Source organism: Raphanus sativus, chromosome 7, assembly GCF_000801105.2.
Source record: "Raphanus sativus cultivar WK10039 chromosome 7, ASM80110v3, whole genome shotgun sequence".
NCBI lineage: Eukaryota > Viridiplantae > Streptophyta > Magnoliopsida > Brassicales > Brassicaceae > Raphanus > Raphanus sativus.
This window is the reverse complement of record NC_079517.1, coordinates 24,508,301-24,519,031: the sequence shown is the minus strand read 5'-3', so window position 1 is coordinate 24,519,031 and position 10,731 is coordinate 24,508,301.

Genomic DNA, 10,731 nt, shown 5'->3' with positions numbered 1-10,731 from the left:
GATCTGAATTTATTCGAATGGTTTTAAGACCTTAGGTTCAGGTTCACGGAGACCTGAATTTATTCAAAGGGTTTTAAGACCTTAGGTTCAGGTTCACAGAGACCTGAATTTGTTTGAAGGGTTTTAAGACCTTAGGTTCAGGTTCATTGAGACCTGAATTTGTTTGAAGGGTTTTAAGACCTTTGGTTCAGGTTCATTGAGACCTGAATTAGTTCGAAGGATTTTAAGACCTTAGGTTCAGGTTCGTAGAGACCTGAATTTGTTCGAAGGATTTTAAGACCTTGGGTTCAGGTTCGTAGAGACCTGAATTTGTTAAAAAGTCAAGGTATCGAAGATAATTGCTTTATTGATAATAGGATACATGGTATCACAATAATCATACAATCGATGTTTGGGCTATATGTTCTCAAACATATGCCCCCTTTCGCCATGGTGTAAATAGTGTTAAAATGAGATTGGGGTTGCACTCATAACACAATTGCCTACGTACCTAGTCAAGGGGTCAAGCCTAACGTAATTCGAGGAATTTAAGTACCTAATGATAGTATTTCTTCAGATTTGTGGCATTCCACGATCTGATTTCAGGTACTCCGGTTCGCACCTTCAGGAGCTTATAGACGCCAGGTCGTACCACGTGGATAATCCGGTAAGGACATTCCCAATTGGTTCCTAACTTCCCAGCATCTGGTTCCTTGGTTCCTTCGAAAACCTTCTTAAGTACCAGGTCACCTACAACAAATTGTCGAGGCCTGACTTTGGAATTATAATGCCGAGCCATTGCCTGCTGATAGTTTTGAATCCGAAGCAAAGCTCGGTCTCGTCGTTCCTCGATTAAATCGAGGCTGTCCGATAAGAGCTGGTCATTAGCATCGGGATCAGATGTACAGAGCTCTCGACGGAGGCTCCCAGTGGAGGTTTCCGCCGGAACGACAGCTTCCGTTCCGTAGGCTAAAGAGAAAGGGGTTTCCTGTGTAGCCTTTCTGGGGGTGATTCGACATGCCTAAAGTACTTCATGTATCTTTTCAGACCAGGTTTTCTTGTTGGTTCCAAGGCGTTTCTTTACCGTTACCTTGAGGTCGTCGAGGTGTTGGGAGGGTAAGGCGGATGTTCCACTTGTCGCAGAATGTTTTGAAGTCGCGAGAAAGGAATTGTCCTTCGTTGTCGGTTACGATCTCATACGGGACGCCGTGGCGGCAGGCAATGTCTTTCCACACAAATCCTTCGACTTCGAATCTAGTTATCTGTTGGAAAGCTTCAGCCTCTATCCACTTCGTGAAGTAGTCTGTCAAAACCAAGAGGAAGCGTAGCTTCCGCCTTCCCCTTCCTGGCGTTATGAGTGTTCCTACGATGTCCATGGACCACTTCATGAACGGGACGGAGCGGATATTGAGGATAGTTTTTCCGCATGCTGATGTATAATCGGTGCATGCCTTTGGCATTTATCACATGAAGAGGAGTAAACCTCGCAGTCAGCGATAATGGTGGATCAGAAATAGCCCTGTCTTTTGATTCGGATAGCTAGAGCTCTGCCCCCAGGGTGGTTTCCACAGGAGCCGTCGTGCATTTCTTTCATAAGATTGATAGCATCGAGGCCATGGACGCATTTTAGGTAAGGTCCGGAAATGCTTCGTTTATGGAGGGCTGACTCGATTATGCAGTATCTTGCGATTAATGCTTTGAGTTTTCGGGCCTCCCACTTATTGGAGGGGATCTTACCCTACAAGATGTACTGCATGATCGGTATTCTCCAATCCTCTCTCCCAATGATTTTGTCAAGAAGAGATGAGGGCGGGTCTTGTTCAGGTCCCTGAGTGTCGTGACCTGATGTCTTATTGCCCCCAGAGATATTGGTCGGATTAGGCTCGAAGGAGTCTGGATTCTGAGGAATATCTCCAGTTCTGGTGTTGTTCTCCGGAGTCTGGGTCGTTTCTTTGGATGCGCTTTCAAAAGCAGAACGACTCCTGGTCCTGGCTGCGTGGACAGGTGAATCCGAGGTCTGGATCTTGCCCCCGGAGGTATGCTTTTTAAAGCTATGAATTCTGGTTTTTGGGAACCAGTACGTTGTAAGAACTTGGGTTGCTACCGTTTGGGGGTAGCTACCTTCCGTTTGCTCTTTCGGCTTGCTATCGATCTCAGCTTTGGTAGCTATGTCGATACTTGGCTTTTCGATTCCCTCTACGGGTATGATCCGTTTTACGAGGGGGTCTGATGTTGACGCTAGAACAGCCAGCGCGTCTGCTGTGGAGTTCTCTCCTCGTGGGATCCTCGTTAGTTCTAATCTGTTGAACTGCTTAGTGAGGTTCCGAACAACTTCTAGGTATGCCCCCATTTTTTCGTCCCTTGTTTCATACTCGCCGTGGAACTGGCTAGCTACTAGCTGTGAATCACTATAAGCATTCAGCTCTCGAATTCCGAGGCTTAGGGCGAGTTTTAATCCTGCAATTAATGCTTCGTATTCAGCCTCGTTATTAGAAGCGCTGAATCCGAGTCTGTAGGATTGTTGGATGGTTTCTCCAGCTGAGGAGGTCAGCCTTAGACCGATGCCGGAACCTTGTCTTGGCGAGGCTCGTTAATGTACAGACTCCACTTCGGAGCTTCCGTTTCCAAGTCTAGTTGTTCGGAAGCTAGCTCGATTATGAAATCGGCAAGGACCTGAGCTTTTGTTGCTGCTCGAGGTCTATACTCGATATCGTATTCACTGAGCTCTATTGCCCATTTAGCTAATCGTCATGATTGGCTAGGGCTGTGCAAAATTGTTCGAAATGGTTGTGAAGTCATTACGACAATTGAGTGCGATTGGAAGTAAGGTCGCAATTTTCTGGCAGCTGTTACGACAGCTAGAGCTAGTTTTCCATAGTAGGGTATCTAGTTTCGGCGTCTATCAGACTCTTGCTGGTATAATAGACAGGTCTTTGCTCGTTTTCCTCTTCTCGTACCAGCACACCACTAACTGCAGCGGTTGATACGGCGAGGTAAAGATATAGCGGTTCTCCCATACTGGTTTAGCCAGGATCGGAGGTTCGGAGAAGTAAGCTTTCAATTGTTTGAAGGCTTCCTCGCACTTTTCGTCCCATAAGAGTTTCTTACTATTTTTTAGAAGTTTGTAGAATGGGAGGCACTTATCGGTGGACCTGGATATGAATCGATTTAATGCTGCGATTCGTCCAGTCAATCTCTGTACCTCTCTGGTTGTCTTAGGTGACGGTATTTCCAGAAAGGTAGCTATCTGTTTTGGGTTGGCTTCGATGCCTCTTTCGGTTACGAGATAGCCGAGAAACTCGCTTGAAGGTACCCCGAAGGTGCACTTAGCAGGGTTGAGCTTCATATCGTATTTGTTGAGGATATCGAAGCATTCCCTTAGGTGGGAAATGTGGTTTTCTCCAATTGAGGATTTGACTAGCATATCATCAATATAGACCTCCATGGTTTTCCCGAGCTGGTCAGCGAACATTTTATTCACTAGCCTTTGATAGGTACCTCCTGCATTTTTTAAACCGAATGGCATGACCTTATAGCAATAGGTCCCTCGTTCAGTTATGAATGCGGTTTTCTCTTGATCGTCGGGATCCATCATGATTTGATTGTACCCTGAAAAGGCATCCATGAAGGACATGAGCTGGTGGCCAGCAGTGGCCTCGACCAAATGATCGATGTGAGGTAACGGGAAGCTGTCTTTGGGACAAGCTTTATTTAGGTCGGTGAAATCTACGCAGATTCTCCATTTCCCGTTTTTCTTCTTTACAACTACCGGATTAGCTAACCAGTCTGGGTAATGTACCTCACGAATGGACTCAGCTTTCGTAAGTCGGTCAACCTCGTCGTTAACAGCTTGAGCCTTTTCTAGGCCTAGCTTGCAACGCTTTTGTTTGATCGGTTTGAAAGTGGGGTCTACATTAAGGTTGTGAGTAGTGACGTCGGCGTTTATACCCTTCATGTCACTGGTGGTCCATGCAAAGGTTCTGACGTTGCTTTTTAGAAAGTCGATGAGCTCCTTCTTAGTCTCGAGAGGTAGCTCGGATCCGATACTCACTTGCTTTTCAGGATTTGAGTCGTCGATACTAACTTGCTCGGTGAGGTTCTTAGGGGGACCTCGAATATTATGTTGTATCTCACGACCCTCCTGAATCTGTAATTGCTATTGGGGTGATTCTTTGAGAATTTCGAATCCTCCCAGGTAACAGATCCTGGAGATTTTTTGGTTACCGTGCACGGTAGATATCCCTTCGGGTGTCGGGAATTTCACACATTGGTGATAAGTTGAAGCTACTGCTTTCATCTTATGGATCCAAGGTCTTCCTAGGATCGCGTGAAACGGGGAAGGTCTGTCGATGACTACGAAATTCATCATTTTCATGATTCCGCCAGCTATAATTGGGAGCTTAATAGTTCCCAATGAGGTAGCTGTTTCTCCGGAAAAGCCTATGAGACTAGCCTTCTGGTCGACGATTTCGTACTCGTCTATTTCCATCCCCTTCAGGGCGCTGTAGAAAATGAGGTCGACGGAGCTCCCGGTGTCTACCATGAGCTTGGGTACTTCGTACCCTGCGATGTTCAGGGTGACGATCAGGACATCGTCGTGAGGTCTATCAAGGTTTGAAGTCTCACTCTCCCAAAAGGAAATCTTAGTGTTAGACTCGGGGTTAGAAGGCTTAGTTTGAGTGTTAGACACAGCCTTCCGTACATGAGTTTTAATAGAATTAACAGAGTCGAGACACATGTCGGATCCTCCGAGGATGTAGTCTACCCTCGAACCGGGGCTCGACTGAGGTAACGGTTTGCTCAGGAGGGCCTCGATTTGTAGGCTTTTTCCTTGGGGGAGCTTCCCAAGGATCATGTCGACCCTTTTCTTAGGAGCTGGGGGTGGTGAATCGGTCTCTTTTTCAGGAGACCTTTCTCGTTTTGGTGAGGTATCTCTGGGACCTCTTTTCTGGTAGGGCTGTGGTTTTTTGAGGTCCACGCCCTTTATTTCTCCGGCTGTGAATTTAGCTGCCAGTTGTCGTTGGAAATCCCAACATTCCTCAGTTGGGTGCCCTTTCCGATCGTGATAAGAGCAGTGTTTGTTCTCATCATATCCTTTTGACCAGGGGGTTTTGTTTGCTGCGGCGACAGGTTGTTCTTCCTTATCTTCCTCGATTGCATAGGAATGTTCTCCCTGGGTCTGATTGTTTCGAGAGTTCCCCTTTTTATGAGGTCCTTTTGCTTCTGAGGCTTCACCTTTCGGGTGATTCTGGGGTTTCTTGTGGAGTTTATCCAGTGCAGCTGTTTCCTCTTCCAAGGTGACGTATCTAGACGCTTTATGAAGAGCATCGTCGATAGTTGGGGGAGGATTGAGCGTTAGCTCTGACCAAAGTTCCGATTTATACCAGAGACCTCTTCTGAGAGCCTCGATGACGACCTGGTCGTTGGGGTTTGAGAGCTTAGTTCTCACTGCTCTGAATTTTTCGATGTAGGCTCGTAGTGAGTCTCCCACTCCCTGTATGATTTTCCAGAGGTCAGCCTCGGATGCTTGCTTCAGGATATGAGTCGAGTATTGCTTCATGAAAGCGTTGTTTAACTGGTCGAAGCTATCTATCGAATTTGGTTCGAGACCAGAGAACCATTCGAGGGCTGTTCCGACTAGATTTTCGGCGAATGTTCTGCAGTAACCTGCTTCGCATTCTTCTTTCGTAAAGTGAGCTTTCACGATAGCTAACCGGAAGGCTCTCAGGTAAGCCTTTGGGTCTGAGGTCCCGTCGTATTCGGGAATCCTAATTTTTCGGGTGTCTCTTATGTAAGAGTTGGCAATTCTGTCAGTGAATGGAGTTCCACAGGTCTCTTTGATCAAGCTCTCGATTCCGGGAGCGGAGCTCGTTGTCTTGTGGACTTGAGCTCCCAATTTTTGGAGAGCTGCGTGAGTTCGTTCCATATATCTGCGAATAGCCTCAGGTCCCTCTAGAGGAAGGACAGTCGGGTCATCATTAGGTACCTGACGAACATGTACCTGGCGAACAGGTCCCTGATGGAATCGTGTTCGATCATTTTTCCAAGTGCTCGATGGGCTGATTTGCTCACTGGCTATTGGGTTATTTTGACGAGTTAGGTTAGTGGGGCGAGCTGTAGGATCAGCATCCGTCCTTTGATGTTTGCCCGGATTCGTGTTTAGGTTTCTGGCCCGAAACACCGGAGCTGACGTTCTGCCCCCGGACGGGTCGGATACTCCTTCTCCTGACCTAAGAATAGGTGGTGGAGGAGGTAAGCGAGCGCTCTGACCAGTAACCTGATCGGGAATAGAGCTAGTCGATGCTATGTTGCTTCCCATAGCACTGGTGAGGGGTGGACTGAACACGGGAGCTGTCCTAGCATGAGGCGCTTGGAAAGCTGCTCCTTGTTCTCCCGATCCAGTGTTATCAAGGGAAAAGTCGAGACGTCCTCGAGGGAACGAGGGGTCAGTTATTCGATCTCGGAAGGTCACTCCCAAGCCCTGACGTTGCGGTGGTTGGGTTGTTGCGGTTAGAGATCTAGTGACCTCTTCGAATCGTTGCTGCCGAGCGGCTAGCTGTTGCATTGTACGCTCACCTTCTTGAGCTTTTTCTACCAGCTGCATCATCATGCGACGGATCTCAGAGAGCTGAGCCTCCGTCTGGTTCGGAGCAGGTTGGTGCTGAGGGGTACGAGGTCTGGGAGCCCTGGATCGATCCCACTGGAGGTTCTCGTGTTGGCTGCTCCAGCACTGTTCATCGAGATACTGTTCATCGAGATACTGTTCATCGAGATACTGTTCATCGAGATACTGTTCATCGAGATACTGCTCATCGAGATACTGTTCACCGAGATACTGTTCATCGAGATACTGTTCTTCCAGTACTGTTCATCCGAGTACTGTTCATCCGGATACTGTTCATCGTGACACTATTCAGTGGTTAGATGGATTTGTTGTCTGATCGACTGGATTCATCCTTAAGTTAGGGTAAGGGATTCGATTGTTTCTTCCCCACAGACGGCGCCAATTGTGAGGGACTAAACTCACCTCCTGATTTTAGGTCAGGTTAAGATCAAAATGGGAAGATAACGTGGGCTGAATCCCGTGAAGAACTAGAAGAATGAATATACGTTTTATTGATGATTTTTGTAAAGGATCGTTACAAGAGATGTTTTTGATGATTACAAAGAGAAATATTTGAGAAACTCGTGTCTATGATGATTGAATGAATAAATCCTTTCTTTTTGATCTTCTGCCTCTTTAAATAGCCTCAGGCTCCGTTTTGACCGGCGCTAACAGGTTCCCGAGATCCCCTCCGTGATTTGAGGGATTTGTAACAGCTCCCCTTTGACCGGGTCATGCGCCTATTTAATTGTCCACGAGCTACCTCTTTGACCGGGCCCTGCGCCTGTTTACTTGTCAACGAGCTGCCTCTTTTCCTTGACCTCTCTAATGAACATCTCCAGCTCACAGCCTCCGGATTTGACTTAGCTGTTTTTGAAGATTGAATTCATGATGGGCCTTTCGCGGCCCGTTATCATTTCCTATTGTCTATCACTAGCTAGGGGGTCATATTTGGGCCCAACACTGCCCATCCCCACCATCACCAAGCAACGGAACGGACAAATCTTCGACGACCTTCGCCTGCAGTTCTGGAAGAGACAGTTCAGTTCGTCGCTCTCCAGGGACGAGCTCCCTCTCCTCTTCCCGCTCAAAACGAGGCACGTCAACGACGCGCTCCATCTTTTGTTCCCGCACGTCAACAACGAGCTCACTCTCCTCTTCCCGCTCAAAACGACGCACGTCAACGACGCGCTCCATCTCTTGTTCCTGCGCGTCAACAACGAGCTCCATCTCTTTTCCATGCTCCAAATGATGATAGTCATCAATAAGCCATTCTTCTACTTGCGCCAATGAAAAGTTCAGATTCAAATCCATTCCCAAACTTTCATCCCCTTGACGAGCACCGTCGACGCCACCGACGAGCTCCCTTCCATGTTCCACCAGCGACAAACCCAGGCTACGACCCGACACCACTCCATCTCCATGAAACTCCACCGACGACGACAGTTCCAGAGAAGACAGGACCGGCCGTTTCTGTCCCTGAACGAGCTCCGCTCCATCTTCTCCTACAGCCTGCGCGTAAGGTTACAGCTCGGAGCCAACGACGAGCTCAGGACAACTGATAAAACTGGAGCAGAAGATGAATCCGGAACCGCAGCTAGCAAATCGAGGACGTTCGCAGAAGAACTCAAGACAGGACGAGCACCACCGCATTCCTCACCACCGACATACTCCATGAACGAGCTCCACAAAACCAAGAAGTTAAAAAAAAATATACAAAAGAGAAAGGAATTGTCAGCAGAGAAGGGAAGAAGAAGTGAGTACCACACACAAAAAAAAATAATAATAATAAAGGGAAGAGATAAGAAGGAGAGAGGGAAACAAAAGATTATCTTGTTTCTATAAGTGAGACAACTTTTTTTAAAGACCCCCACTTCCATTTATATAGAGGAAGAGACATGCTGCTATTTCCCGGACACTATGCGAACTAGACCTGATTTTCAGACAGAAGACTCCAGAACAATTCATCAAAGCTCGACAATTGGCGAACTAAGGGGAGGACTATTGTTGGAGATGGGCTTAGCATAGGCCCATGAAGAGCTAAGCCCAAAATCAGGTCCGGCCCGTCAAGCAAAAAAATAATAATTCGCTAGAAGACAAAACGTACTTTGCTATAAATAGAGAATGTCAGTCATTGGAATTCATTCAGAAAGGTACAGAAAAGTAAAGAAAAGGAGACCCCACTACTAAAGACGAGCAACCACACTTGGAGATTGTCAATCAAACCACACCAGAAGTCTTTGACGACCTGCTTACTCCGAGCAGCTCGTCTTTGACGACCGCACACCAAATTAGAGAGATACTTGTTTAGACTATCTGTATAGACGAGCATCTCTTGTTCTTGCAATTGACGAGCTTTGTTTATTCTTGACTATTAATACGAAAATCTCCATCTTTTACATGATTTACAAATTACAACACCTCACACCGAATATGGAAACAACACAATCATTTGTGTGTTCAGCGACTGTCATGGTCAGTTAAGGCTTATGAGAAAGAATTTGAAAAACTGATTAATCAGAGTACAAGAATAAAGTGAAGCCAACGTAATCATTAAGTTCTACACCGGACTTAAACAACAAATAAAGGAAACTTAAGGAACCACATAGTTGTAGTGGTGCAAACCGAAACAAGTACATTTTTCCAAATGATTAGTGAATGCACTTTACAGTGTAGTGGAGATTACAATGATGTACCGTATATATCAATTCACCAACCTTACTCTTATGTTAAGCAAGATTAGTGGGAAAGTTATCAAGCATGTGAATGCAGGGAAACAATCAGCAAATTCATTTGCGAGACCAAGACATCATTTAAATCTGCCTGAGTAGAATGATTTGAATTGTCTGAAATTATGCTTCAAATGTAAGGAGAAACTAGATCTTGATCCGTGCGACGCACGGGTATTAATTTTCTGTTTCAATTTTTATTTATTTATACTAAATGATGTATTTGTAATACTTGATCGTTTTACATTGACTACGTTAGGGATGTGTATTTGGATACCCACTGATTCAGTTAAAATCTATTTAGGTTTGAGATTTCCGAGTTTAAAGATTTCAGCAATATTCAAATATTTATAAATTTTGGTTTCGGTTTGATTCGGGTATTTGCGGGTTCAGTTCGGATACGGATAACCCATTTGAATTATTTTAAAATTTTCAAAATTTATATATACTTTAAATTTCTCAAAACATATAAATTTGAGTAATGTAAGCCAAAATACCAAAATTAAAAATTAAAAAACAGGTTGAACTTCAATATTTGGATGGAAAATAAATATATATTTTAAATATTTTTGGTGTTTGATTATTGTTTATCTAATTTATATGTTTACTTTTGACTATTTTTTATATTTTCAAATAGTTTAGACAACTTTAAGTTGATAAAAAAAAACTTTAAAATATCATTAATTGTTGAAGAATAAAAAACAAAATACATTAATCTAACTAAAAAGACAAACATTAAAATAGGAAAGAAAAAAAACACACTAATATAACTGAAAAAGACAAGTATTAAAATAGGAAAGAAAAAGAAACACATTAATATAACTGAAAAATACAAGTATTAAAATAGGAAACTAAATTTAATTTTCAGTGGCATGCAATTGTAAATAACACTAAAAACTAAGGGGTAGTCTATATGTGTACTTCTGTTTTAATAAGATAGATGGTTTTGTGGTCATGAATGCAGTAAACCAGAACCACATATTTTATGTTGGTCAATGAATTTGAGATGGATGTGCTAGATGAAATGTGAATGTTTACATGAACAAGAATTTCCGGCGCCCCACCCAATATATGGAATTATCATTAGTCCTTTTGAGGGCCGGATTTACCTACAACTCATATATACCGATGACAAATTGGGAAGACAAAGGTGATAGTGTTGATTGACTAGTGGCACATCTCGTAACTTTCTTATACTGTCTTTACATGTAATGTTGGGATCATGACAAACTGTCAGTGGGTTGGGGGTTTGCAAAGACATCAAATTAGAGTTATAGGGACTAAAGTTTATAAGGGATTGCATTTCTTTGAGATTTGGTAAATGGACATGGTTCTTGGAGTTCAATGATTAAGAACACTAGAGAAATGTGAGGTGGATTAGTCAAAGCAGTATATGAGTTTGAGTTTTAATTATAAAAG